Source organism: Gymnogyps californianus, chromosome Z (assembly GCF_018139145.2).
Source record: "Gymnogyps californianus isolate 813 chromosome Z, ASM1813914v2, whole genome shotgun sequence".
NCBI lineage: Eukaryota > Metazoa > Chordata > Aves > Accipitriformes > Cathartidae > Gymnogyps > Gymnogyps californianus.
Genome location: NC_059500.1, coordinates 81,471,982 through 81,494,613, shown reverse-complemented (window position 1 = coordinate 81,494,613; position 22,632 = coordinate 81,471,982). Strand labels below are relative to the sequence as shown.

Sequence of the window (22,632 nt, the reverse complement as noted above, 5' to 3'; positions counted from 1 at the left end):
ACAGAGCTGGGCAGGTCCTGGCATGTGGGGAGCGGAGGAAGCACCACCAACAGGTTTTCAACTGGTAGTACCTGGCAGTGTCTGCTCGAGACTGGCCATTTCAAGGCTGCACCGAAGCACAGCAAGCCACTGTGGTCAGCGTGGACTTGTTGGGGTCCTGGCAGCAAAGAGGGATGCTTTGGATATTAGCTACGGAGATGGCAGCAAATATAAGGGACCCACCACTAAGGCTACTTAGGAGCTGCTTTGGTAGGACAGCCACAGCAAAGGGAACGAGCTCTCAAGGCAGTGCTTCGGTTCAGCAGTGGCATTGCCGTAGCGGTAGCTACGTTTCCCAGAAGGGAGAGCATGGTGGGGAGAAGCCAGCCTGGATCGCAGGTGGCCAGGGCCACTGGGAAATGCCTTGCTTGAGCTGGGAAGCTGTACCCACATGCGCAGGGAGCCCAGAGGGGATGCCCAGGGCTCCCCTGCTACCAGGACTCACTCAGAGTGACTTCATCTCGCTCCAGCCCTGGCAGAAGATGTAGCATCAGAAGAGGGATGAATCCTGAAGGGTGCTGCCACGCAGCGTGGGTGAGCTCCTGGGGCAGGAGCAAGCTGATGTGTATAGATGGGAGACGCCTGCTAATTAAAATGAGCCCCGCACGGATCCTACTGAGCTGGGACTGGCATGGGATGGCACTAAAGTTTCTTCAGAGCCTTTGTCATTCTGTCTGGGTCAAACTCCTTGAGTAGGAGTGAGGCCCCTCTCCTCTGGGTGACTTTGGAGGAGCTGCATAATGATTTCTGGAACATGTATATGTAAATCTCTACCTACAGGTCCCTGAGCTTTTGGCAGCGGATAGAAATTAAAGGCTGTTTTTGTTTAAGGATTGATGAGCTGCAGGTGATGTTGCTCATTTACACCTTTTCCATCCCCTAATGGAAGGGATGCAGTGTCCCCTTGCAAATTGAACAAATGCTCTATAGAGCACCTAAAAAGGGATATGTGTGTGTGTGGTGTATATATGCTGCAGAGGGGGAGTGCACATAGATGTGAGCGTTAGCATTTCTAAGAAATGGCAATTCTCCTTTGGAAGCCTAAGTGAACACCACTTTCCGGGAGTTGCCTAATTTAAATCATCTTTGCTCTGTTTTGTCCTATCGATTATTTTCAGCTGTCACGTTAAGTGCCACGAAGACTCTTCAAGAGGCTTCTTTCTGCTTCCCTCTAATAATCCCAGAAACAGACACTGGTCCCTTTGTCCGGGGCTCTCTCTGATGGCTCTCAGTGTTCAATTTGCTGGAGAGGAACCACTTTGTGGAACAATAAGACAATCAGCGCTGCAGCGGCTCAAGTGCTGCCATCCTGCCCTTGAAGAGGCAGGAGAGGAGCGAGGTGGAATCGTGTTTTGGCCATCGTGGTTAATGATTTCTAGGAAGAGCTTTGGTGGCGGCTCAACAAAGGTGATCCTGGCTTGCAAAAATAGATGCTTGCATTTCACTTGCTCTGAAAATTTGTTGGGGTTTAGCATGATCCTTGGTGCTCAAGGAGAATGATAAGTTCTGGTGTTCAGGTCTGGATTAGGGCTTGGAGTCTGAGTCCAACAGGAGGGTCCAAGCCTTACGTGTCAAGGCCAGGATGAAGTCCAGCAGAGATAAAGTGTTGCTTGGCTTTCTTGGCTTGTTGAGGAATTAGAAGGGTCCAATGATGGCTCTTTACATTGAGAGCAGATCCTTGGGGCAGTAATGTACCTCTAAAGAAAAGGCTGGTGAAACACCAGGGACCTGTCCGTGCTATGGAACCATCCTTGGCAGTCCTGAACTAGACAAGCATCTCCTGTGCGTCCTTGGGGATCCCTGCTTTGGGCCAGGGCTGAACCAGAAGGCTTCTTGAGGACTCTTTCAGTACTTTGATGCTATAATCTTTATGTCTTCCTTCGGGGCTGTGTAAGGCATCCTATGCCTAACTCAGCATAGGTTTGGGGGAACTGTAACCTGGTTTCTTGGGGAAAAAGCACGATCTCCTGCTGGAGTGCAGGAACAGCAAGTGCCCCCGTTGCCCAAAATATCCAACGCTCCATACTGACTTTGTGCTAAGCTTTCCTTACTCTACTCCAGCTGCTGCCCTCAGCTTTACCCATCTGCCCATCTCCTACCCCTTGTGCCATCGGTTGTTGGTCTAGGTCTGCCGTCCCAGTCGCACACCAGTCTGCTTTGAAAATTCCCTTTGCCGATCAGCTCATGGCAGCTAAAAGTACCCTAAGTACGGCTAAAAGTACCCTAACGATGCTGCACTGGGGGTTAGAAGACTGTCTCTGTCTAGGAGTTAAGAATGGCTCTGTGAAAACCCTTTTCTAGAGATATTAGGGGAAAAGAGGTGTAAAGATGGAGTTTGATGTATTTCTGAGGAACTCCTTCATGTATTGCCTATGGTTGCTTTCTCATCCAGCCCTCTGGCCCTGGATGTGATGTGATAGAGGAAGGCACCAAGACTGCGTGATGGAAGGAGTCCTTCCTCTCCCAGCTCTGTCCTGGGGATGGCTCGGAAAGCAGGCGAAGAAGGCTGCAGAATGCAGCTTTTCTATAGGTACATAAAGAAATAAGCCATTACAGTGGGAACTATTAGTTAATGCTTTAAAGTACATAAATAACAAGGAGGAAACTAGCTTTTCAAGTAAGTTTTGAAAGTAGAAGTAAATTTTGATTTTTAAATTTGCACTGTGCATACAGAAGCACAGGACAATTGCTTCTGAGTCTGTTTAATCCTGAAGCTTGATCCTTACAGTGACCACTGGCAGAGGTTGTTTTGCATTGGTTTTATGTTGGCTGGTGCTGCATTTCATCTGCTATCGCACTGCCTAGTCCCTTTGCCTGTTGCTTGGCTTTCTTGAGTCCTCCTGGAGTTTCTCATGGGTTTTTGTGGCCTTGAAGCCTTATTAAACTCTTTGCTAAGGCAGCAGCTTTAGGAATGAAAAAGAAGTTAAAAAAATACTGTTTAAAAAAAGCTGATGGTGTAAGGTGATTTTTGCTCAGTCCATATGGCTGGGGTGTCTGGGCTCATAAAGAACCCACTTAAAGTGTGCTCTGTCTCTGAGGAAATTCCTGTGCAAAATATCCCCTTGCATGTTAGCATGGCCCTTGAATACACTCGGGTGCTTTCCGTGAAGTCCCAGGTCTGGAATTGAGTGGAAAGCTAAAAATCTGAGGAAAACTGTCATAACAAAATCTGGGCTTGTTTAGCCCATGTAGTTATGGAAAGAAAAGTTGCAAACTGGACCTCTGAGCAATCCCAAAGGAAAAGAAAAGAACTCAATGTGTTTACAAGAAAAAAAAAAAGGACTGAGCTCGCAGCGTTGAAGGCAGTCTCATGGTTTTGGGATGGTCTGAGCAGTCGGTGCTGCAGCCTTTCCTCCTGCCCCCCGGCAGCTCTGGCTGGGGCGGGCAGTAAGCCGAAACTGTGGTCGAGGCTTACTCGCCCTCCGGCTTTTCTTCGGAGGCAAGGAAGGTGGATTGTTTTCCGGCGATGAAATTTCCTATTGAAAAATTGAATGCTTCCTTCTCACGCTTGTGAATGGGACGCCCGGGAAGCGGAGCACGCTGGTTCCAATTACCAGCGCAGCGAGGCCAAGTGCTGCAGTCAGGCAGGAATTTATACCTTTTCATACGTACTTGAAAAGATAAAGCCTTTTTTTTTTTTTTCCTATATATGTAATGAATTCAAAGCAGGAGCCCAGCCAGCCAAGCTGCCTTTGATTTGTTCTCATATTAATATTTTATGTCTGAATATGTGCCTAATCGCTCAAATTAGTCAAACTTGCTATCTCTGTTGGGCCAAAAAAAATGGTCCTGAGGAATGCGGGCTCATTCCTTGCTCCCCTTCACGTCATCTGTAGGGATGGCTTGTTTATGTCTGGGATTTTCCTGGAAGAAGACCTACTTGGTAGCACATCTGCAGAGAAAACTCAGAGTGGTCAATATTGATCCCAACCCAAAAGTGGCATCACAAGATCATCAAGAAGGTAAATAGCATTGTGAGTGCATGAACAGGAGTGTTGCTTCCCTTCAGTGATGTGTCCCACACACATCGAATGCTGTGGAGTTGAGCACATCTGGGATTTCTGGCTATCCCACAGAGTTACTGCTCCTCCATTAATGTCCAACATTTTCACTTGCTGCCTGGGCAAGATTTCCATATGGAAAAAGATGTTTCTTGCGATACATCGGTGTATGAGCTACAGGGGAGGCAGTCAGGACAAGTGTCTATCAACCACAAAGGACAGAGGTGTCATTAGAAACTGGAAGGGGGCTCAGCAGATCAGGGCTTGATTCCCACCTTGGGCACAGCTTTTCAGTGCAGCATGTCTTACATGGTGTCTGGGTGACACTTTCCCACCGGTAAAATGCCTCCCGTGACGTGCCTGTCCCACCCATTTGAGGTGGGAACTCTTTTGATGTATCTCTGTACAGTGCCTAATGTGCAGTGATGCTGCCCTTGCTTGGGGCCATCAGTCACCTGCAAACCAAATACTCACAGTGACAGTGGCAAGAAATTTGTGGTATGAGGCTCTTCCCCTTGGTCTAGTTGATCATAAGAAGACCTGTTTCCAGTGACAGGGATTTCCTGATCCTGTAGTGGTGCGTCTCTTTATTAATCCCAGTGGATCATCCAGTCTCTCCTGAAGCCCATGCACACTTGCTCCCACGATTCCTTCAGCAAGGAGTTCTGCAGAAATTCTGCAGGGAAACCATCTCTGTTTCCTTGTCTTGAACCTCCTGCTAGCTTAATTTGGTGGCCCTAGGTGAATGAAGGGAGACTGGCAGTAATCATAAGGTGGTACCATTACCCATCGTAGCAGTTGACCCAGTTGATGGCTTGTTTCACTGTAAGGCTATGAAGAACCAGTGTCCTCCAGGCAGTCCAGTACAAGGGAACTGTGAGGGAGCAGAGGCACTGGTTTTAAGGACTCATCCTGAGCAGTGGTCTGTATGTGTAGAACATCATGGGAGATAAAATGGCTGTCTGAGGGTAAGAGAGGCAGGTTGGTGAAGGGGGCAAGAGAGGGAGGGGGACATAACCAGGACATAACCATCATAACAACACAATATATTAAGTCCTATTTTCAATTTCAAATATTGAAAGAGGGTGGAACTGCTAAATCCAAGTGTTGGGATGGGCTGGGATCACATAGCTGCCTGGTTTATTTCTCCAGGGACCTGCACCAGTGCTCCTCATCTAGACAAAGCCATGAGGAGCACCAGCACTGCTTGCCCCTCTGGGACCCCTTATCCCCAGACCTTTCCCTGCCTTCGTGGGCAGGGTGGCTGGCCCAATTTTCAGGCAGTGCTGGCTGTAACTGATGCTAGCTGTGACTGCAGACGGGGCCGTAGGCTCCAGCTTTGCATGCTGCCTTCTGCAGATAGCTGGCAGAGCACAAAGACCTCATTGAGGTGGCTAGTTTGACTACAAGTGCACACGCCTTCCAGGGCACACTTGAGGCAGGTGGTGCTGTTCCAGGACCAGGCTGTTGCATCCCCACGTTCCTCTTGATATGTAAAATGAGAGCATGCGTCTCTATTATTGTTTGCATCCTAGTGTCACCTACAGGTCTTCAAGCAGGATCCCCACTTTCCTATGGGGTTGCACAAAGCGTCAACAGAGCTAAAGCTTGCCCTAAAGAGATGGCAGCCTGAGACAAGGGGCAGCAGGCAGCTGTAACTAGCTGGAGGAGAATGGAAAAATAATGATCCTGAATTGGCCACGGGAGATGCAGAGGTCCCACCACACACAAAGTAGCTTACAGTATATGGGAATGTTGCGTATACATCTCTATGGTTGCAAAAGATGGACGTTGTTCAGTTGTGTTGAGAAATAGTATACGATCATTAGGAGTGAGGTAGAATGGGAACACCTGGAGGGGCAGAGTTAAGGGTGATTATGCAGCCCAGCCCTGGCGTTTCTTCACTTTGGAGAGCTACATGGCATAATTTCATCATAGATTTATATACAGCTAATTGGCACGTAGTTTGATATGCAAATAAAACCATCATAAATATCAGAGAAAGATTTAAAGCTGTGCTTTCCACTGTCATGCTACAATCTTTGCTTTTCTGGTCAGTCTAATCTACTTGATTACTCCTTTCATCATCTTGTGTTTTGAAGACGTGATATCTCTTTCAAAGAACATCTGTCAGACATATATTAATTAGTTAATTTTTCTGCATGGAATGAAAAAACAAGGGTGGGGAACCCAGAGCCCTGAGGATCAGATGCGGTGCGTGGCCAAGTAATTATTTTGGGGTAACGAGGAGATGTGCCATGTGTGGCCTGCGCTCGGTCTATAAAGGCCTCTCTAGCTCTTGGCAAGAAACAGGTTTCCTACCAGAGACAGTTTATGCTAAAGATTGAAGTGAAATTTTCTTAATGTGGGTAATAGAGCATCTGTAGTGGACACCACTGAGATGTCACTTCCAGACTGAGCTTTCTAGATCAAGGATGCTACAGGCAATGTTGCTGAAGGATGTTTTTAATTCAGAAGATTAAGCTTAAGTGGTTTAAGAATGGGAGAAAGTGTGGATAGAGTCAATATTTTTGTGTTCAAGGACAAATTGAAAGCACAGACTTGCTTGCTGGTAACATCAAAGGTCACAGCTAGCTTGGGATGCCTGGACGCTTCTCATCTCGTTTACCCTGAGAACCAAATTTTTGTGTTGTGATCTTGGGTGAGTGTCTTTTACTATCACAGCGATTTTTGAATCAGATACACTTCATGCAATATCAAGAAATATGTTTTATGTGAGGGGGACTGTGGCCAAGTGTGCCATCAATATGCACAGCAGTTTTCTTCCAGTTCAGCTGGAGAAGAGCTTGGCATGCAGTTTTGGGGCCAAATCCAGGCCTGGCAGCAGTGCGGTGCAGAGGACTGAATTGAAGCAGGATAATGCATGTGTAGATGCCGGGCAGTAATTCCCAAAGGGTGTCAGTAGTGGTGGAGCATGTCTCTCCATCAGGGACCTTTGGAAATCCTGCAGGGCTTTCTGGCAGGGTCCCCTCTGTCAAACCCCTCCTTGACACCTCCGATTCTCCGGGGATGAGGTGTCCCCAGGCTCACTGGGCAGTCACCAGCCTGGGTGCGCTGTTTCTGACCCCATGTGGGAGAACTGCCCTTCGATATTGGACAACAAGGGTCTTCCTGATGGCAATGAATACATGGCAATGTGCTTTCAGGGGGATGAGTTTTGGATTTCTTCAGGTTGCATCAAAGCTGTGTTTGACTTCCACCACCTGTCTTTACCATCTCTGCCTTTTTTCATGTTTTTTTATTTGCTTACAGGCTTCCAGTCCTCCTGATAATGTGTTGGGTGTGGGCTACTAACCTGTCCCTACAGGATCATCTCTACTTGTGTTTTCCTTTCACAATAAAGATAAGAGAACATCCCTTATCCCTTCTTTTTTTTTTTTTCCCCCTTTTTGGTTTCTCCTTTTTTCCATCCTCCTCCCTGGCACCTTTTTTCCCCATCCATTCTCCTGCAGAGCTGAACCCCGCTGAAGCACGAGCTCTTCCAGGGGCAGAGGAGCCTGAAGGCTGTAAGCCGGTCTCCGAGCGCCATGTCTTTTCCCAGAGAGGTCCCTGGGGGTGGGAGGAGGCCTGGAAGTTGATAGCTGGTGTGAGCCCTCAAAGGAAACACTTTTCTTTTTTCGTTGGTGGATGCTTTGTGTACTGCATCCAGCTCTGGAGTCCTTAGCACAGGAAAGACACAGACCTGTTGGAGCGGGTCCAGAGGAGGCCACAAAAATGACCAGAGGGCTGGAACACCTCTCCTGTGAGGACAGGCTGAGAGAGTTGGGGTTGTTCAGCCTGGAGAAGAGAAGGCTCCGGGGAGACCTTATTGCGGCCTTTCAGTACTTAAAGGGGGCTTAGAAGAAAGATGGGGACAGAGTTTTTAGTAGGGCTTGTAGTGGCAGGACAAGGGGTAATGGTTTTAAACTAAGAGAGGGGAGATTCAGTCCAGATAGAAGGAAGGAATTTTTTACAACAAGGGTGGTGAAACAGTGGCACAGGTTGCCCAGAGAGGTGGCAGATGCCCCATCCCTGGCAACATTCCAGGTCAGGTTGGACGGGGCTCTGAGCAACCTGATCTAGTGGAAGATGTCCCTGCTCATGGCAGGGGGCTTGGACTAGATGACCTTTAAAGCTCCCTTCCAACCCAAACCTTTTGATGATTCTGTGATTTGTGTAATTAGAGAGTGGACTGCTCGTGGGTACTAAAGGTTTAAAAAAACTGCACCATTTTACCCCACCTGCCCAGCCAAATAATCACAAAACTCCCTCGAGGAGAAAGGGAAAGGATGCTCATCATCAGCTGGAGATCTGGTAAAACACTGTGTATCATAGATTCACAGTAAAGTCACGACACTGGCAATGCTAGGCTAAGGTTTTTTGTTGGGGCTCGTGGTTTCTTTGCTTTGCTCCATGAAATAAAGCCTGCCGAAGTGCCGGTGGTGAGCTCCCATCTATCTGTTCTCATACTTCCAGCTGCTTCTACTTGAATTATTCATGTTCGGTAAGTGATCTGCAAACAGCTCCTGTGATCTCCCTGTGATCTGTGTGTATGTGAGACTCACCCCTGCTTAGGTCAGGGCATTTTCTTGTTTCCTTCCTCGTGGCAGGGAATCTGTGGGAATCTCTGGATTGCTCACCGCCTCTTTCTGATTAACTGAGCCATATATTTATTATTTATGCGGCATGATTTGTTCGGCTGTCCCAGGCATGCGGTATTATCACTGGATAAGCGAGAAGACTCCGTGCAAACATCTATAGCTATTGCTTGACAAATCCTACCGTAGAAATAATATCAAGGAGCTGCAGAGGCACTTGTAGGGTGAATGCCCTTATAAGTGAAGGCAGCGCTGCCGGCTTCTCACCCAGCGTAGGATGCATTTCACCTGCATGTGCGTCTCAATAGAGCTTTACTGGGCTGTTTTATATATATACACATTTTATGTGTTTGCTTGTTTTCTACAAGCTCTGCTCTGTGTTTATTTTAATTTTTTATAACATGTTCTGATTTGGTCATGGAAAAAGGTTTGTAAAACTAGTGAGAAGGGTAGTTTATGGTCAATCAGCAGATGTCCTGTTTACTCTGCAATCCATATAATTAGTGAAACAGGCTGTATGCCCGCCTCTTCCAGCGCACCCATCCCAGGGAGATCTCAGATCTACCCCTCCGGTATCATCTACTTCATCCCAGCATAGTGCGATAAAACAGTCTGCATTTTGGGATGAGGACTGGAATGCTTCAGGAACCCATTGCCAAGCGGAGCTGGAGCTGATGCTCTGAGCAAGGCAAGGCTCAGCAGAGAGACAGGGACCCCCAGGTCCCCTTCCCCAGCTGAGGGGGTAGCTTTGGGTGAAAAAAGCTCCATTTAGGGTACCTGCTTTTATACAGTACCCCTGAGGAGGACCTATGCCTTGCCTGGGATATCCCTCACCTATGACATAACTGGAATACAGTAGTGAGTTTGTTAAAATGTCCTGCCTCTCTGCATTCTGGAAAGAAGATTTTCTATTAAACCTTAGGGAAATTACTGGCCTTGTTAACTAGCGTAGAAGTAATGAACGACAGCAGGGTTACTCGAGAGATTTGGGCCCTGGCTTTGTAAGACTGCATTGTTTCTTTAAATGAGAGAAATAATTTAAGCAAACAAACGAACAAAGAACTTCTGGAAATTAAAGTACAGTACGAATGGGATGATTTGCTCATCTTCTGTTTAATAGGAGCAGTGCAGTGAACAATTGCATGGTCGACCTCAGAAATCTATCCATGGTAACTAGTCACAGGAGAGAAAAATAGACAGCCTGCCACCAACTTGGTATTAAAGTTATATATTCCATTTTTTCCACGGTTGTGGGCCAGTCGGGGACTTTCCATGAGCAATCAGGATAGCAGAAATCCCCTTCTGCTTTGTAGCAGCCACCGCCGCTGAGCAATGAAAGGTCTGATGCGGGTTTCGTGCTGATTTTGGCTTTAGTGGGTTTTGGTCCCATTTTCCAGTGAGATCAGGCTGGGGCAGACCCTTCCTGCCGAACGCATCCCGCTGGACCAGGGCTATGGGTGGGTGATGCCCCCTTGTCCCTTCCACCCCATGGCTGAGGCTTGCTTGTGATGGGGTCTGGTGGAGGAACCTCACCTTTGGTTTCATCGCCTCTACAAGGTGCTGGATGTTAAATCCCTGACTGGGTTTGGGGTCCCTGCAAGCCCTGCGTGATCCGTGTGGCTCTGGGCAAGTCCTGCAAGAGCCTGGAGGAAGGACAGAAAGATGCTGCCAGGCTGGAGTTCATCCAAAAATAAATAAACCAGAAATACTGGGCCTTCGGGCTCAATCGTCTGTTCCTCAAAAGACATTTTTGGAAGGGATCACTGTGCTTTTGTTCTTCCATTAGGCAACTGAGGAGAGAGCATTGTTTTCCTCCCCTCATCCGTTCCCCTTATAGGGGAAGAATAAGGAGGACTTGGCCACCCTGAGCTGAGCATCTCGGGGGACCTCCCAAAACAAAGGGCCGTATGGAGAAAAGTGCCGTCATCCCGTCCCCGTCATCCTCTTCCCTCCCTTCACCCTGTGCTTGGCACGGCCGTGCCCGCCCGGGGCTGGCGTGCCGCACGTCACTGCCAGCCGGCAGAGAGCATGGAGGGGTGTTCCTAGGCTTTGTCCCTGGAAACCTGGCAAACTTCTCTTGTCTCCAGGTTATCTCTTCCCATAGACTTGTCAAGGCAATCCTGGAGTTTGTCTTCTGCCAGGGAGGTGGGTTAGCTCCGGGACGGTGTTGACAGTGTACGTGTCCACGTGTGATGGCTTGGATAAAGCAGTACTCCTGAGGAACATCATTTCGATGTTCCTGGATGTGGACCGAAGCTCTATGGACACATCCATCCCGGTGTAGTTTCTCTCCCGTGATCTGCAGAGAATGCCTGTTGGGTTGGAGAGCATCTCCCCAGCCATGCTCTGCGTGACCCTTGCGTTAGCTCCCCACACAGGAATATGGGGCCGGCACGTGGAGCTGGGATGGGGTTTTTTTTTTGATTATAGGTTGTATAGGTTTTTTTACAAAAGACTGGACTAAGACCAACCTATCTTGTTTTGCCCAGGCTCCAAGGCTGACCCTGCTGAGAGCCCCTGAGATACTGAACTCTATGGGAGCGGAGACCACTTGACTGCACTCAGCACCTTTCAGGATCAGGCCCTAGGTAATTATTCTAATTCTCTGCCTGGATGATGGGTGAAATTTGATGTTCTGGGCTATGCAGACTATCTGAAATGACATTCCTAGTTGCCTATCCCATGAATCCGTGGATTTTCTTTCCCCCTGAAGGTTGTCACTCTGTAGATCAGTGGCTTGACACTACAATAATAACCACTGTTCCCTCAAAAATAAAACAATATATCTCCTTTGCTTCCAGAGGGAGAATCGGAGAATCATAGAATCATAGAATGGTTTGGGTTGGAAGGGACCTTTAAAGGTCATCTAGTCCAACCCCCCGGCAATGAGCAAGGACATCTTCCACTACATCAGGTTGCTCAGAGCCCCGTCCAACCTGACCTGGAATGTTGCCAGGGATGGGGCATCTACCACCTCTCTGGGCAACCTGAATTGCTGGATCACCGTTCTGGCAATGGTCACCAGTTTTTCTGCTTGGGAAGTTCTCCTGAAGTTAACTTGCAGAAAGCTGTAAAAACAAACAAACAAACAAAAAGGTTTTCACTCCCATCAGAAGCAATCAAAGGCTTAAAATATCAATATTTGTTGGCAAGGATGCTTCTTCAGGTCAGACTTTTAAGAAGGGCTCGAAACCTATAGCTGTAGGAGCCTGCTTTTTAGAATAAATCTAGCAACTCTTTTCTGCAGAAAAATAAATTGTGAATTTATTTACCTGGGTTCACAGCAGGTGCCTTCTCTCCTCCAAACCTGGCCTCGTTGTTGTGCCTTTGAGAAACTTTAAATCTTTGCCTCAAGGTGGAGAGATGGAAATCAAAGAGCCTAGGGCCAAGCAGTGCCCTGCTCTGCATCCTCATGGAGATGCGATGTCAGCCCGGTGCTTTGCCTGGCAGGGCATGGGCAGGATTTGACCCAAGATTTGTTCTTCCAGCCCAGCAAGGCCAGCTCAAACTCAGAGCGTGAGCTTGAGAAGCGAGGGTCTCGGGGGTGAGTGTTAAGAGGAGTAAGAAGGAAGCCAGCAGGATGCTGTGGATGTTACTCCGAAACACTAAGGATGAAGGATTTCCTGTAGGGTTGACTTCCTTAGCGAGATGATATTCCTTAGGAAATTCTCTATGCCAATAAAAGTATCAGTCAACAGAGGGTTATAATTTTTAACCCAGTCTGTTGGATTTTTTTCCCCCAATAAATTGGTTAATAAAAACCAGCTTCCCACTGATTTCGGCAGAGGTTAAAGCCCAGCTCTCAAGATCAGGGTGGCGTGAGGGCAGATTGTGTGTCGCTGGCCGCTCTCCCAGAGCATCCTCTCTCCGTGTGGGAACAGAGGGCTATTCTCCATCCCTTGCAGCTCTGTACGGTGACATTTTCGAGACCCAGGCCTGAGGACTTTGACTGGGTTGTTTCCTGTTTTGACAATCTCCATTTCAAATACTCTATACACAGCATTGTGCAGGGAATTAAAAAAAAAAACCCATATCTTTCTCTCTTGAATATTGCGGTGGGCAGTGGGGAGCTAAGCTCACGTTTCCAATGGGGGGGGAGAAGACACGGATGGTGAAACAGGCTCAGAAAGTGAAGGAGAGGAAAACGAAGAATGAGAAAGAAGAAATATGTTCACCATCAGGGCAGCGGTGTAATATTTTTCCCCATCCACTCTGAATTTCTGGGGATGGGGTGCTTTCTCGGTGCCGAAGCTCATATGCTCCGTGTTTAAACCGCTGCTGTCAAAGCTTGGAGAGTAACTAAAACAAAAATGTCACAGGTCAAATGGATATTTTCCAATTGCTTGGTTTATTAGGAGTGCAATGTAAACCCTGGGGAAGGAAATAAGCCACCAAACATCCACCAGCCCTGTGTCTGCGTCCCCCACCCTGGTGTCGGCTGCTGGTGGCAGATCCTACCAGGACCTGCAACCCGGTGGCAGAGCCGGGCAGGCAGGCAGCTGCCTGCCTCAGCATCCCGAAACGTTCTGCACGCAGCATCCTCTCCCCACCGCAATTTTTGTGAAAATTGAACAGTATCGGATCCAAATTTGATCTAGGTCAGCGATTAGGGGGATCAGGTTGCTTCAGGTGAGCATGGTAGGAGAGAAAACATCTGCCTGTTGAGGAGCCTGGGCTAGAGGCTCAACCTAAGCCCCTGCAACACATCTTCAGCCGAGGGCTGATCTTTGCTGCTATAAATTCAGAGGATTTGGATAGGCAACGCTCCTGGGGAGCGTCAAGGCAAGCGTGTCTCCGCCGCCGCTTCGCGCCATCCCTCGCAAAGTCCCCCCGAGGTTTCGGCGTGGCCGATTGCTCTTCGATGTGTTGTAACCTGAAAATAAGGATAGATAAAGGCAAAATGTTCTGGGAGCAATGCCAAGCCAAAGGCACTGAATTATTAAGAGATCTGTATCTGGATAACGGATTTATGCCCTTTAACAACTTTTAAAAGAAAATATGGTGTTTGCAGGATCAGATTGGGATCGTCCTAAGAAATAGAGCTCTCCTTTTAAAATTGTATTACTTTTATTATTATTATTTTAATAATAATAATATTTCCCCGGTGAAGCCATATATGAGAATATTATTTGCGTAGGAACTGGGAATGAACCTGAAATGATCGGCGTATTTTTTAAAGGCACTTTACAAGTCACTCGGCATTGGAAAAGGTACAACTATCCGTCAAAGCAAGGCTTGGGGATAAAATAATTAGAAATCACACAACCATAGCAAAGGAAGATTAGTGCTAAAATTAGAAGCCATAAAGTTGTTTTTAGATTAGGCTGGAATCCAGGCAGGCTGTTTTATTGTACCGTGTTACTTTAAAAAATGCAAGGTGAGAGGTGTGAATTGCCTGCATTTGGTCGTGTTGCAATGGAAATGCTATCGCTAATGTTAGGTGGGATGATCTATGAGATGATTTTCAGGGAAATCCTTAGGGAATGGAAGTACAATCCACCGTGAAAGATGACAAGCTGCTAAAGGATCTGGGTTCGGTGTTGGGTTCTTCTTCCCACTCCCCACGGATGTCCTGTAAGGTTGGTTTGCTCCTAGTTTTGTTTCGGGGTTGTAGTGGCCACACGCCCACGTTGCATCCAGAAACCGCGGTGGGATGGCCGGGTGCGGAAGGGTCTGCACCCGCAGGTGGCATGGGTGCGAGTCGGAGCTGCTGCGGTCCTGGGACCTGAGCTGGCTCTGTGGGGCCAGAGAGCAGCGTTAGGTGGGGCATAGCCCATGCAACTTCATGACTTCATGTATCTGCTGGAGCTCCTCATGCGTGAACAGGAATGAATCCTCTCTCAGAGGAGGGCCACAAAAATGACCAGAGGGCTGGAACACCTCTCCTGTGAGGACAGGCTGAGAGAGTTGGGGTTGTTCAGCCTGGAGAAGAGAAGGCTCCGGGGAGACCTTATTGCGGCCTTCCAGTACTTAAAGGGGGCTTAGAAGAAAGATGGGGACAGAGTTTTTAGTAGGGCTTGTAGTGGCAGGACAAGGGGTAGTGGATTTAAACTAAAAGAGGGGAGATTCAGACTAGATAGAAGGAAGAAATTCTTTACGCTGAGGGTGGTGAAACAGTGGCACAGGTTGCCCAGAGAGGTGGTAGATGCCCCATCCCTGGCAACATTCCAGGTCAGGTTGGACGGGGCTCTGAGCAACCTGATCTAGTGGAAGATGTCCCTGCTCATGGCAGGGGGGTTGGACTAGATGACCTTTAAAGGTCCCTTCCAACCCAAACCATTCTGTGATTCTACGATCTGTCGTGGAGGCTGTATTATATCTGGAAAATTTGTAATGCAGTGGGACCCACCTTCACTCTCAGCTGGCATCGGCTCGTAGAGGTGCATGTCTCTCTAGTGCTGGTCTTCAGCCCCATTACGCCATTAGTTTCCAAGGGACCTCCTTTGATTAACAGCGGTGCCAATTAAGCCTGTTGCGTGGTGTGTTGTGTTTTGGGGACGGGGATGTACCTGTTGTGCCTTGGTTTGTGTGCTGGGCGCAGGGCATGGCTGGGGATTTGCTTCTCCCCGTGTGGAGGTGCTGGGAGCTCTTCCGCACCACGGTGGGTTGGGATGCAAGGATCTGCCACCACGCTGGGCAGCGGATGGGTTTTTGGCAAAGGAGGAGGCAAAAGTGTGTCCCATTTGGTGCGCGAGGACTCGTGGTGTGACAGGAGTAGGACAGACAGGGGGACAAGGAGGAATAACATGGGACAGCTTCAATGTGAAAAGTAGCTGAACAGACTAAGCCCTTCAGTCTGGAGGAGAAGGAGCTGAGGAGGTATCTAAGTGGGGTATATAAGCCCTACCCTGTGTCGAGGTGGATAGGGAAGAGTTATTTGTTGTGTCTCGCAGCTAGAGAAAAACCGTGAAACGATTGGGCAGAGGCCTTAAACAGGAGGGACGTGCCTTTTTATAAAACCTGTAATTAAACTGTGGACCTCCTTGCCACAGGATGTTGCAGATGCCAAAAGTATAAATGGCTTCAAAAACCGATTAGAGAAATTTGTGGATGAAAGGTCCATCAAGGGCTGTTAGCGCAGTGCTGCAGGTACAGCCATCGGATTGGGAAGCATCTCGGCTGCTTGCTGGCCATCAGGAGCATACACCCGGAGAAGTACTCCATGTGTCCTCCCCTTTCATACACCCCTTGGTCACCCTCGGAGCTGGGATCTTGGGCTGCAGGACCTCGGGCACCTGCTCTGGTGTTGGACCCAATTTGTGCTGGTGGAGGACAAGGAAAGCTGCGTCTGCTGTCCCTCTCTCCTGGGCTTCCCATGGCAAATGCACACCCATACCTGAAGATCAGACAACACCAAAGCGGGCCAGCTGGGTATCATGGGGCGTGATATTTCCAGGTATATCGGCAAGCTTTCCCCTGCCAGTCGGCTCACTCCGGCATGCCCAGCCAAGGCAGGAGCACAGGTCCAGATGGGTTAAGATCCACCAGTGAAAATGTCCTAGCACCAAATTCCTCCTAAGTCCAAGTGAGCATCCCAAGAGGGTATGGGGTAGGGAGGAACCAGCATGCTCCATGTATAAATTCCTTCAGGAAGAAGTGTCTTGATACTAAGAGGCTTTCTGATACATTTGGAAAGGCGTAACATGAGCGAGAGGTTGGAGGACAAGGTCAGGCACACCCAAATGTTTTCACCACGGAGGTGGCCAACTGAAGGTCCCTGTCACCCAGAGAAAGGTGACTTCTTCAGCGCTGGTGCCTTGAATTGGGGAGTGGGGGATTTCTGGGAGACAAACCTGAACTTTGTGGGATGTGCTGCCTAAATATGGACACAACTGGGCAAAGCCCTTCACCTGGTCCCACCAGAGGAACCAAATGAAAGGGTCTATAGGTTCCCTCCTGGCCAGGAAGCACCAGCCCCCCTGCGACCACCCGCAGCATCTCGACGGCATGTGCATTTCCCGGTGCCTGCAACGGGAGAGTGGAGTCGAGCAGATTGCCTGCTCCCCCTGAAACGCTCCCCACCACGCCTCCAGCTCGGTGAAAGCAGGACAACTCCTTATCGACTCTTTGTAGCCCGAGAACAGAGCTTTGGAAAAGTCCGGCAGCGGGAACTTTACTAATTCCAACTAATGACTCCGAAATACTGACTGAGGGGAACAATTGAGCATCATCAAAAGGCGCAGACAAAAGAAATGCACTGTATTGTAATAGCAAACGGAGCTGAATTTGGTCTGATGGAGCACCTTTCATATTCAGAGCATTTCAAAGCACTTTGCAGAGTAATGAGCTGCATGCTGACGGCAGGGCCGGTGGAGCGGTCTTTATGTGCCCAACAATAGCTGGCACAGCCGGTGGAGGAGGACCTGCTCGTGGTGGGAGAGGGGATGGTGGCCGGGATGCTGGGGTTATCCTGCGCTTACCTGTTTTTTTCAGTGCTGTTAGATCTCTAGCTAGCGTTTGGATGGGCACTGGAGGTGATCAGGCAAGACCTATTGGCCTTTCAATATGTAAAGGGGGCTTGTAAGAAAGATGGGGACAGAGTTTTTAGTAGGGCCTGTAGTGATAGGACAAGGGGTAGTGGATTTAAACTAAAAGAGGGGAGATTCAGACTAGATGGAAGAAATTCTTTACACTGAGGGTGGTGAAACACTGGCGCAGGTTGCCCAGAGAGGTGGTAGATGCCCCATCCCTGGCAACATTCCAGGTCAGGTTGGACGGGGCTCTGAGCAACCTGATCTAGTGGAAGACGTCCCTGCTCATGGCAGGGGGGTTGGACTAGATGACCTTTAAAGGTCCCTTCCAACCCAAACCATTCTATGATTCTATGAAGACCTGACTGTGAGTCCTTTGTTGTCCTGATGCTTCTGTGTCCATAGCTGAGATGTGCCTGCTGTGTGTCTGTCTAGCAGCAGTCCATCAGCACTCTGGGCTGAGCTGGGGAAATGTGGGGTAAATGGGAATTGGTTTGGAGGGACAGAGCGGCTTGAGGCACCCAGGACAGTCTGTGAGATGGGATTATTCTTTCCTTTTTGAAACTGCGCGGAAGTCCCTAGGTTTACCTATGAATCTGCTCCTCTTGGCATCGCTTAAAGGGACAGTGAGCTTGGCCTGAAGGACTGGGAAAGCCTCTCCACGCTCTAGCCTCCAAAAGCAACTGAGCTACTTCATCCTCCCAGGAGCACAGCAATATCGGTGTCTGGTCCTGCCTGTGGATTTACCTGGTCCTGTGGACCTGCAGGTCCTTCACATGTAGGTCTGCACTCTTGATGGGCTCAGTTTCACTGCTCTTCTTTTATCTTTTGGGGAAACAGAGGTTGAGAAACATGTTGTGACTCACATGAGAATCCCTTGGCGCAGCTGGGAATAGACCTTGGCCTCCCAGGTCACTGTCTGATCCTCTAATCTTGCGGTCTCCGTGACAGTTTCATGAAGGCCCACATACGACTTCAGGTCTTTAATTTTAGCTAAGCCAGAATAGCACTGGTGCAGCTGCATGAGCAGATCTCTTAGTCCCGAAACCCTTTCCGTGACAGGGATGTTTCTTGCCCCTTACAAGGAGAGGAAAAGGTTAATTGCTTTCTTTTTTTCCTTTTTTCTTTTTTTTTTTTTTTTTTTTTTTGGGAAAAGAGGAAATAAATGTACCTACCCCACCCTAAGGGGACTGCACAAATCTGTCAGCCCTTGGCGGGTGGGGGCAGGCAGCTGGGCTGTGTTAAGGAAGTGGCCCTTGGGAGGGAAGGGGTTGGGGGCACGGGTGGGGGGCCTTGGCTGCCTGCCCGCCTGCCTGGAGCTGCAGGCAGGGAGGGGGATGCTGTACCGGGCTATAGTTGGAGAGCCCAGGCTGTAATGCTGTCTGCAGAGCCATGGGCACTTGTGATGAGTTAATCTTACCCGGGGTTGGAAGAAAAGAACTGCAGCAAAGCCTGGTTTGGGGTTAGAAAATGAGCTCGGGGGTGAGGAAGGAGATCTCAGACCTTCTCCTGTGTGACCTGGGTCCTTCACTACACCAGCTCCCTGCTAACCAAGATAACCAAATTCCAGTAGCCTCCTGGCTTCACTGGAGGACCACGCTGGGTTGGCGTTGGGTTTGTTGCATCTCCCCCTTCCCAGCAGAGAAAGGAGGATGGGAAGCAGACCGAGATGTGTTGGAAGCCTGGAGTCTCCTCGCTCCTCCATCTGTGTTTCCGTGCCGCCTGCGCTCCAACTGGGTCGGGCTGATGTCATGGCAAGACTTCCTCTTGCAGGCAGCGGTCTCGCGTGCTGTCATCCTGCAGCGGGGATGTGATGGTGTGCAGACGGCTTTGCTGTTTCTCTTCCCGTCTGCCTCGCGCTGAGGCTGGCCGGCGCTGCTTTCCAAGCAGGGGTGTCTCAAAGGGCTGGTTGAGCGGCAGCGGTAGCAGACGCAGGTTCTCCATGATGATCCAACCTTGTGTGGGTATTTTGGTACCGCTTCTGAATTAATGCTCAAAGGAATATATAAAGAATATATAAAGACCCAACATTTTAAGTTGCTTTGGGAGCTGATTGCAATAAAAATAAAATCTCGTGTGGTGGAGCCATAAGGTCAAAACAAAGTAGCAGGGTTATGTCTTGAAACAACTCAAAGCAACTTTCAAGCTTCTTGTCTTGTTGAGCTTCAAGGCATCTAAACTCAAAGCTATTGTGTATATATATCACACGGGGTGTGCTGTTTGCACAGAGCCTGTCCAAATCTTTCTCATTTTGCTTTTATATCAGCAGTGGCTGGTGTGAGTAACCTGTACTCATCTTTTGAGCACAGTAGGAGACAAGTCAGCTCTGGAGGCTCAGGGGAGACTGTGCTCCGAGGAGGACCAGGGCTGAAGGTGGAGGTGATGTTGGTCCTGGTGGTGTGTTTGAGGTGAATTTACATCCTCACGCTCTTAGCCAGACGGATGCTTTGCCCGTGGTTCTCGTTTCAGCTGAATGGTGTGGTAGGGAGAGGAGGGAAGACGTTAGGAAGGCAAGAAATGGATTTATAATCCCAAGCCAGCACTGCTTGGTCTAGGAGAGCATCGGTGGAGCCTCGCTGGTGTTTTCAAGTGGAGGGGCAGACCTGCTGAGCCTGGGCATCCCCGTGGGGACCTGTGGGAAGATGCGGTGCCTGACAGTGAGGCATAGCCCTGGGATGGAGAGGGCTCTCGCTGCCCTCTCCGGCACAGCTCTGGGGCGACGGGCTCATCTGGATTTTGCCGAATAGGTTTCCTTGCCTCCTGTCTGGGATTCGCCATGTGTTTGAGCTTTTAATATCACTTCATTCTCCCTCCCTACATCCCACACCCCTGTCCCAGATGTATTTGTTTAAATGGCTTTAATTAACTTATATTTTCCTGTGCGTGACAGCTCCTTGAGGTTTTGGTAGCTGTTTCTTGTCCTTCCACAGTTGTCACTGACATGTAGCACTTTCCCTGCAGACCGGCCTTTAAGTCTACCGTGTTTTTTCCCTGCTCTGCGGAATTATTTTAACGTACTGGAAGGAAATGGTTTCCATGTGAGCCTTGTTACGCACACTCAATTGATTATTAGGTGTGATTTTCCTGATCCCTGCCGGTATCTACGAGGATTTTGAGCAAGGAAGCCGGAGGGGCGTAGGATGATGGTTTAGGTCAGATAGATTTATCTTCACGAGTGACAAGACTGATAACTCTGGAGTGGCATGGCTACAGGTGTTATCATTTGGGTGTCTCCTCAAGAGTGAAGGTTAATGTCTTGCCACTACTGATCCATCACGGTGTTATCTGCAGGATTTATAGGTCTTCTTACGCCTTTCCAGCAACAGCGGGTTCACTTTTCCGGAGCTAAGAGCTATGTACCTGCTCCCTGGTTGCAGAAGCCGTAGCGGTCACATCATCAAACCCCTGCTCTCCTGGGTTCATTTGCTTTTAAACCCCATGTTAGGAATAATCTCTGCTTGTTATTTTGTAGTTTTGCACTTCCCAGTGGAGGGAGGTGGGATGGATGGGGGCAAGCCCAATGTTTGAGTCCTTTCCCAAGGGAAGGCATCAGGCCGATGAAGGCAAGACAAGCCCTGATCCTGCCTTCCCGAGGATCACCCTAAGAAATGTGGGCAGGAGGATGGCAGGGAGCAAGGAGGGACTCAGATCTTAAAGTAAAATCTCTTTAAAAAAAAAAAAGAAGCAATAAATTCAACAAATTAAAATAAAAAGGCAACTAACATGAGTGACAATTCTACAGTATCAGATAACACCGCATCCTGAATTCCAGTGGGATAGGAAACACGAAGCAAAAATCACTCAGGTGCTTCTAGATAGCGATAAGGAAAGCAATTCCCATTTACCGGTAGAAATAAAATAAGAGGTCCTGATAAACCCTCCATGACTAGACTGGATTAGGGCTCTAGCTGTGAAAATTCATTACGGGCATGCAAAAGAATGCATATCTCGCCGAGCTAAACTGACTACAAACACCATTTATCTAGAGAAGAGCCGATTCACTCAGAATAAATAGATTTCTTTCAAAGGGAAGGGGGGGGGGATCTGTCAGAAATCTGTATCCCTGCCTTGTCATTTATTATGCAAATAAGTCTCACACCTTTCTAAACCGTGAAGGATGAGTTTGTGTTGGAAGGGTGATCTGAAGCTGTTCCAGCGACTCCAGGGCCAGGCTGGGGTCCCTTGCACACAGTGCCAGGAGCTGCTGATTTTCGGGAGGGCTTCTGGTAGCGAGCAGTGCCAGTCCTCATCAACGAGGGTAACACAATTTGGTCGGACGTTTTCAGAGTTCCCATAAACAAACCCATTGCTTCACATTATTTTGTATTATTTATGATATTTTATTTTATTTTATTTTATTTTATTTTATTTGCCCATTCTCTGTAGGAGTGACTTTGCATCTGAGTCATGTGCAGAAGGGAGCCCGTGGCATATTCTGCTCTGTCCTTGTCTTCAGCTCTCTTCCTTTTGGTATCGGCACCAGTTAAAGCTGCATCGCTCTGCTGGGTAGGGCTTAGTGGAACAGGACGCGTTTGAGCTTCTGTCTGTGGTTGACTCTGAGGTGGTTGTAGGTGGCTGCAGAAGCACTTAGCGTGGTGTGCAGGGACCAAAACATGATCTAACACCTTTTGTTCTAGCAATTAAGTATCTCAGGATGCTAATTTTAGAAATAGAATTGAGCTGGTAGGAGCCACGAGTAGTGGATGAAACCTTCATGTTCCCTTCAGTGGAGAGAGTGTTGAGCCAACGTTAAATGAATGAAAAAAAAAACCCCAAACAAACAGAAAAAGATCTCTAGAAGGTTTTTCCTGACAAGCAGGTTTTAGATTTTGGTCCTGTATTTTGGAAAGGCTCCTGATGAATCATGTGGCCCCAATTCACTACGTGTGAACAAAGCTCCAGAGGTGGAAGCCTGACCCCACAAACCCACCAAGCTCCCATCTCTGAGACAGACTCTGAGCACGATTTGGGACAAGTGGGTCTCCTCTCTAAGGCAACAAAGTCAGGGGGATGCTCAGAAAGTAGAGGGATCCAGGTGGGACATTGTACGTGTTCATAAACAGGTTGTAGGACGCACAGAGAACCTGGGTTACAGAAAAGAACATTCAAAGGACTTTCCTAAATGCTTGATCCCAGATTTCTCAGGTACCTTCTCCATCACAGCCAGTAGAGGTATTTGCACTGATTTCTGGCTCTGGTGATCTTAGGAGACCACGTCAGTAGATGCCTTCTGGTGGGGGGAGAGGGAGAGGTCCTTTGATGAGCAGGAGGGACCGACCACCCAGCGTCTGCTGCGGCCGAGGGGGAAGGCAACGCACGTTGATGTTGGCCGTCGCATGAATCTCTCTCACTTCTTCAGGGACATTTTACACTTGTGTTTTGCCCTCAGCATTTCTGCAGCGCTGGGCTGGCCGGGCTCTTGCAGTGCTCTGGAGTGATTCTGCTAATGGGATCTGACCTGATGGCTTTGCATGTTTTAAGTAAATTAAACACAGCTGCTAGGAAAATCCAGTAACCTTAACA

At 48.6% G+C, this 22,632-nt stretch overlaps 1 protein-coding gene across 1 annotated transcript in view; it reads left to right on the top strand.

Annotated features, from left to right (window-relative positions):
• Positions 1-22,632, top strand: part of ZBTB7C (zinc finger and BTB domain containing 7C) — a 142,482-nt gene that overhangs the window by 41,591 nt on the left and 78,259 nt on the right. The window contains exon 2 of the transcript XR_007767806.1: positions 11,128-11,226. The gene's annotated coding sequence lies outside the window, so the exon portion shown is untranslated. The remainder of the gene's footprint in view (positions 1-11,127; positions 11,227-22,632) is intronic.